Raw genomic sequence first — 8,067 nt, forward strand, 5'->3', positions numbered from 1 at the left:
GTGAAACATTACCTACCTTGTTGCCTTGATTTAGAGGTCACACTTTGACCTTTCTTAAACCTATATTGTACTGTAACTTAAAACAGGTGTGAATGGAACAAACGGCTGTGAAACATTTTTCACTCCAAACTTCCATAAGATTTTCAAAAAAGTATACATGTAGAATCGACACTTTACTTATAAAGTATTTGTTGACAATCTATTTCCCTTCTTATTTCGTATTCTATTTCAAAAATGCTATTAAATAGGTACAGTAGACACCCTTATAGTCAATTTTCAATCAGCATCATATTTTTAGTTTTTGTTTTTTAATTTGTATTATTTTGAAAAAAAATTACTTTCCTGCAACGAGCATTAAATCTCTTTCTCAGACTGCTTTTTGTAAAGATTTATGGTAACTTGTGGAGTACATTCCAGTCTAATTAAAAGCCAGTCTTGTATGGCTCCCGGTTTTCTCTCTTTCTTGGCATTTGTGCATTTCACAAAATTTATAATAATTCGGTTTTTGTTTAATATACTTTACAAACTGTTGATAATTATAGCTGTTTTAAGTGCATTAGGGATAACGGTATTAGTAAAACGCGGAAAACGGAACGGAAACTGAATAGGAAAAACGGAAAGATTGCAAGAAGAATGGTTATGGTTACAGTTCAACATTCTTACCTTAAACAAGTCGGTGTATGGTTTTTGTTTGTTTGATTTCATTAGATGTTGTGCTATTCAAGTTTCTTGTTAAGTCATTGTCGATGAACGCGTTTCGGGGACATAAAAAGCAGCATTCTTACTAACACCTACGGGATGCATAGAACGAAATGGTGCAGCGAACATGTTATATATCTACGAACTAAAGTGAAAGCATGGATTCCAATCTCCTACTATAGAGAAATGGCAAAATAAAGTGGGCAAATTCGTTTGCAGCATATTTTGCGGACATTTACAATGAACATTATTGTGAAATGTTTGATTTTGAGTTAAACATGATATTGAAGCCAAGTACACTGTTATTTTACAATCTTGTAGCGACAAAATTGAACAATTGCCTGGTGATGTAATAACAGAGTATGAGGTCTCAATAGCAATTTCGTATTTGAAAGTTAAAAAGGTCCCAGGCCATGACCGAATTCAGAATGAGCACTTGAAATATGGTGGAAATGGTGTCTTGCAATTCATATGCACACTTTCCAATCGTATTGTTCTCGAAGGTCGAATTCCAATAAAAATGGAAGCTAGGTCTTATAGGGGTTTATTCTGGCTATTCCAACATTCTAAAATCTATAGGTAAAAATTATAAAATCTATGTAGGAATAGCCAGAACGGTTGTATAAACAAGGGATTAAGTTTGTGTATACTGTAAAAACAAAACTTTAATTGGAATTCTAAATGTGTTGGCGATACCTGTCACATGTTTGCTGTATGTATGAAATTTTATTTGGGATCTGTAAAGTTTTCATGTGAAAATTCTTATGAATTTTAGACTTGCAAGTGTTTAGGTGTCATTTAAAGTTTTCTTTTTTAACAAATTAAAAATAAGATTTTTTTTTCACAATTTTATTAAATATTCAATATTCATGATGACAATAAGTCATTGATAATACACACTTTAAGTACATAATATCCAAGCACTGATAACATTGTAAATAAATGAAAAAGCAGTAAATAAATTTAAAGTACACATGATTTGTTTAAAAGAATCATACAATAAATGCATAAATAAAACATACAAAGCACAACAGCTCAAGCACTAATCAAAAGTTCACAAGTCTTCTCTAGAAGCAAACGACTGATGTGAGTTCCTGGTTCTGTAGATGAAGCTTTAGTGTTGTCAGTCCGGAGTCGATCTCTCGGTATTTGCGTTTTCTTGGGACACGTTTACCATCGGCTTGGTACTGGAGCAAGGTGCAGGCATGGACGGCTTCTTCGTTTGTTTATTAATTAACTGAATTTAATTTTCATTCTCTATCTTCTTTCCAATATTTCAACATTTTAAGTCTATATTTTATATGTTTATTACCATGAAAAAAGTTATAAATTTGGCAAAAATAGCCCCACATTTCTCTATAACACATTATAATTTTGCTAATAAAATGTTTAAATCCAATGTTTAATCCTAAATTTACCTGTAAAATTAATTAGGCAATAATTACTAAAACAACAAAACCTACTAAAACAACATCCATTGTTCTCTGCATGTAGGAATATCTAGAATATATATTTTTAAAATGTTGGAATAGCTAGAAGACACCCTTATAGGAGAGTTCGCCAATCTCATTAGTGATGTCATATTCACTAATTTGCATATCATTAAGTGTCAAATTGGTTGGCAAATAAACAATTTAATAAACAATTGACAATTTTACGATTAGAATCCCAATTTTGAAAACTTTATAACTTTGTTATTTTATATCCAATTGCATACCTGTTAGTTTACTTTCTTCGGTACTTAAGTTATCTAAGACAACTAAAAGTTCGTATTTCCTCGTTTGACCTCGGGAACAGCAGGATTATAATGACTCGAATAATTTAAGCCCTCACCGTCACCGATTCTCTCCGACTCACGTTAATGAAGCGGTCGATAGTGAGTGGAATATAACGACTGAATTATTCGGGTTAGGATTTAAAAAACCTCGGTTGTTCCACTGCATCTTTTAATTTACTTGAAACGATTTACCACAATGTTGAATTATCCAGTAAGGTTTATGTAGCATTTCTTGGCAGCAAGAAAGCTTGTGACTCTGTAAGGAGGGTGACGTTAATGTACAAGCTGCGTAGCGTAGGTATCACTAATAGACTGGGTTATTACAAATGATATACATACTGATACAAGTGAACATATAGTGGTGTAGTTGCAAACCGGTCATGTTTCTCATTTTACCCAGTTTCAACAGGTGTTGGACAAGGGGATGTTCTGTCGGGTTTTCTGTACTATATTTTTATTGATGAAATGTTATCCGAGTTAAAAAAAACTTAGTAACTAACTAGCGTTTTTCATGTTATCAGTTGTTGTCCAGCATTAGCAGATGACGTTTGCTTATTTAGCTTATTACCTTCTGGCTTTCAGAAGATGCTACATGTAGATGTCTGTAGAATAATGCCTACAAATGCATGCGCGTTTGGTTCAATCCACAAAAATAAGCGGCATTACAATTTTCAAAACACCCTCGCGACCGAAAATTGACCCATCCTTGGAAGATCAATTCCTATACAAGACGAATATGTTAATCTTAAGAGTTCAAATTAACTGTTCATTTAAATCGCCTGATCGTATCTCAAACGATTGTAGAGAGGGTAGAAATGCGTTATTTGCACTAAACAAACTTCATTGTAAATCAACAAATCCAAAAGTAATGGTTCAGTTTTATACATCTGTTGTACTGCCTTCTGTGCTATTTGGATGTGAAATATGGACAAACCTTAAAACAGCGGATATTAGTGCATTGAATCATTTTCAACATTTCAAAGTTTAACATATACTCGGCTTAAACAAAGGACTCGTTCTGATATTCGTGAGGGCTTATTATGACTTTGTCCGATAACTGTATCTATCGAGACAAGAAACCATTTTTTCTTCAGAAACTCGTATCATTAAATGACAATCATTTAGCGAAAAAGATTATGGGGGTAATGACCTGAACTTTTCAGAAATAAGGGGCCGAAAAGGGGCTGAAACATGCATTTTCCTGATGTTCAGACAATAAATTGATTATAATTTATTCATTTTTTTATTTTATTTGATACCTTATGAAAATCCGTGTCCAAACCAAGTTGTGGTGTTCATAAAGAATTGAAAGTCCCTATGCCTAAGTGTGTCAAAAATAATATTGTGTCCACACTTTCCTCCAACTTTTCTGGGTTAGTCGTATCATGCTACGCTCCATGAAGCTTTTTATTAATATTTAAAAAGAGACAAACAAACAAGCAACTCTTTTTAAATATTAACAACTGATTTATCAAATAATTTAAAAGCCATTATATTTAATGTCTAAAATTGATTTTATAATATTTAAAATTGAGTTTGGTGTATATCAAAGCCATACTTTTGATATAAAAAATATGTTGGTTTTAAAAATTGATTTTTGAATTATTCAAAATTCAATTTCTCTAATATTAAAAATTCAATTTCTCTAATATTAAAAATTCAATTTCTCTAATATTAAAAATTCAATTTCTCTAATATTAAAAATTCAGTTTCTAATGTTAATACAAACAATAAATTTTAATATTATAAATTTTCTTTTAATACTAAAAAGTCAAATCACGAACAGTAAATGATTTTTATTTATACATACACAAGATATTTTCCCTATTTCATCAATTATAATACCAGTTTCCTCTGAGAATCAACGCGGCGGCACATGCGCAATGATATGATTTAGGAGCCTTATACCAAAGTCATCATTAGGTTGAAATTTTAGATCCACGATCCCAGACTATTTTTTTTGAATATTTCAACTAGACATAGGTCCAGTTTTGGTTTCCTTAGCAAGGGCAGTTCACCTTTCCAATGAGTGATATAAAATTCTCTAGTTTGCATCTTACTTAAGTGTTTCTTGCCAAAATATTGCTCTTGGAATTATTAACAGTATCTTTGACTTTATTCAGATAGTTACAGATATTAAGACACAATAAATGTTTGGTATTTGAGTCCTACTGATGAGTTTCACATAAAGTAATTGCCAAATAATTTTCCTAAAATGGGCATTTGACTTTATAAAATTCTGACCGGTATAGGACTTTGAATTGTATTGACCCTCCGACAATAAGAATGTTGTTGAATTTTTATATCATTTTTTTAATATATATTGTAGGTTATAATGTGTAAATTTAGCATGGTTCACTCACTAATATAGGTAACTGTGTACTATACCTGTATGTACATCCAATATAGGTAACTGTGTACTATACCTGTATGTACATCCAATACAGGTAACTGTGTACTATACCTGTATGTACATCCAATATATTTGAAGGTTCTTTTGATAGAACAGATCCAGCATATTGTGTCCCCAAAATGTACAATTTGTGGCTGTACATTTGTAGATGTAATGTCATGAGAGTGAAATTTATGAATTTTTATTCTAAACTATGGTTTTATTTTGTATTTTGAGATTATTATAGAAAATACATTTTAGTGTGTGAAAAAGTTGATTTAACGTAATTGTAACATTAAAATAATATACATGGAATTGTTGTAAACCTTTTCAAACAATTTCAGTTAGTTATTTTTGTATTTACGTGTCCGCACTCTCTAATCGTGTTGCATGTCACTGTACCAACATACATGTATAGACCAGGCCTTGGTGTCATAAAAATCTCGAACCGAGATTTCCGTAAATCCTAGAGTTTTCCTCAAATCATCAACTACATCGCAATTTGAGTTGAAGAAGGATTTGAAGAAAATCTCAATTTAAACACGGCCTTGTAATAACAGGTTTATGGGAGTCCGTAACAAAAAATATTAAACTTGACGCTAAAGCTTAGTTACAGAAATTTAGACCTTTTGAAAAGTCCCAAAAAATTTTAAACTTACATGTCAAGTTAACTTCTGGATAAAACTCAACAAACTATATTTTCAAACAAACATTTGAAATTTAAAAATAAAATTATACATGATTGTATACCTGGTGTTAGATTTCACAAGACATTACAACAGATTATATTACTACGCTTAGATATTTTACGAAATTCATACTTTCATACGTATATATATATAGGATTATGGTCATATAAATAAATATTCTCTAAATAGTACATTAATTGCATGCGTTTTAGGTTCTCCCATATACTTTCGTAGGCTACGTTATCAAGTTGATTAATGTCAAACAACTCATTCTCAAATAACCTCTTTTTTCATTTAAGTAAAATATCAATTTCCACAGTCTGTTTAAAGAATGTAAGGTTAAAAAAAAACTATTCAGCTATCAGCTGTATATGCATCTTACCAACACAAACAGCTTTTAGTCTTTTCATTTCTGAAAATAAACCGTTTACATACGGTGTAGTAATCCATTATTATGACGATAACGTTCTGAAAAAATGATAAAATGATGTCAATAAGAAGAAACTCTAGAATTCTGATCACCTGTTACAGATCCTCGGTATAACATCTTTTGTCTTTCGGTTCTATAGTGGTTACTTGTAAATATGTAGAATCATAGTCTAACACATCAAATTAATGGAATTGAATTACAATTGCATGTAATTGATTTCGTTTTAAAAACGGATGTTCAATTTAATTATCGTGGGTAAGATAGTACATTGTATATAATTTTAAAAGCGCTAAAGTTTTAATTGAATTAACTTCTGTGAGATTTAATGGAGAATTTTGAACTGCCACTTTGTCTTGAACTATTTTTCATACGACGACGAAATTCTTCTAGGTCGTGAGCCTATATTTAGTTTCGAAAGCGATAGTTATATTACTTTGTTCAGATATACCACTCGCATGTTGCACAATGTGTCGCCAAGTTCGGCCGATCGACAAAACTGATTCTTTAGTAATGCACGACGTGTCATCAGCAAATTATCAAATTGAGTAAATTTTATAACTTCTTTATGAGATCGCATTTTATATAGTATGTGTGATATATATATGTATACTTCGTCATTAATTGTGTTCTGTTCTTCTCTCCTCCAGTTTAGTGTTGATTTAATATGATGTTTCATTGTGTAATCTCATTTATGAGGAAATAAATATATGAATGAATGAATGAGAATCCACATAATTTATGATAATTACTATGTGTATACCATCACGGTCTTTCCATTGTCCCTCCTTCACTGCGGACAAAATCTTGGTCAGCCGTATGTAACTTTTTTTGAATTTTAAGTAGTATAATAAGATAAATCCCCTGAATTCCGACTTGAAGGAATACCAAACGAGACTATAAAGGACTTGTGGTTCCTTGTCGAACGTTTATATGAAGGATTACCTGGTTAATCTTTGATCCCTAGTTCAGTTTTAAGGACAGGAGTCAAAAGAGACAACCCTGATTTTTGAAATACCGCGGTATTTCTTTCTTTACTTCTCCTTTAGTTACACGTAAGAATGGTGCTGATTTTGAGCGGATCAATATACCTTTATTTGCAAATGGAATGTGCAGAAATTTCGAGCATTGATTTCGTTTGAGAGCATGAGGACATTTACTCCTTGCATGGGTGTGAAAAACACCCAAAGCATTAAGTTCACTGCGTTTAGGACTTGACTGATTTTCAACAGAATGTGTAATTGCACCGGATTCAGAAAATGTATTTAGTAGCCACAGATACCACTGTCTAGTTGTTGGCTAAAACTCTTCCTGATAAAACGACCCAAACTTTTGTTTTTACAATAAACTTTTAAGAGATATATCGACATTATACATGTATCTGCCATTTTTTTCACATATTATCAGTTGAGTTTAAATGAGAAGTAAATGTGCCCCTTACTGATTTGTGTCCTCATTCTATGAGGGCGACTTCCTTTCAGCTTTTTTGTTCAATTGAATTTTAATTTTGCCTCACTTTTCTGTTTTATAAATGATGTGTTGTAACGGAACAATACTCGATTCGGTGATTATCTCTAACTCATCCATCAAATTGAACTTAAGCTAAGGACAACAAATATACTATGTTTATATGCCTCATACCTTGCATTATATACGGAAGAGAATACTACACTAGATGGTTAACATGATTTTATGTACCGTATTGATAATTTCCCTTAAATCTTTGTCAGTAAAACCCCATCCTTTCCTATATCACTTCATCTCTGAACTTGCACATTATTAGAAGCACCGGCATTGCTAAGTAATTTTCGAATTTCTGTTCCAGTGAGACTGTGTATGTCAATGATTCACTTCTTTTGAAGATGCTCTTTGTCTGACTATTCAAATTTACCGCGTCGTCTTCAATTTCAGTCTGCATTAGATTTTGTCAGAGAAAAGCATTAATTTTCTTACATTTCCCCCTTTTGATACATGTATATATAACAATTTATAACATTTTCTAAACGTACAATTCCCCCTTTGTTTGTGAAGTTGTGAATTTATTTTATATTTTCAAATTATGCATTTTTTGTCAGTTTAGACG

This window comes from Perna viridis, chromosome 3, assembly GCF_037379345.1.
Source record: "Perna viridis isolate PV_CMFRI_1.1 ecotype Kerala chromosome 3, ASM3737934v1, whole genome shotgun sequence".
Classification (NCBI taxonomy): Eukaryota; Metazoa; Mollusca; class Bivalvia; order Mytilida; family Mytilidae; genus Perna; species Perna viridis.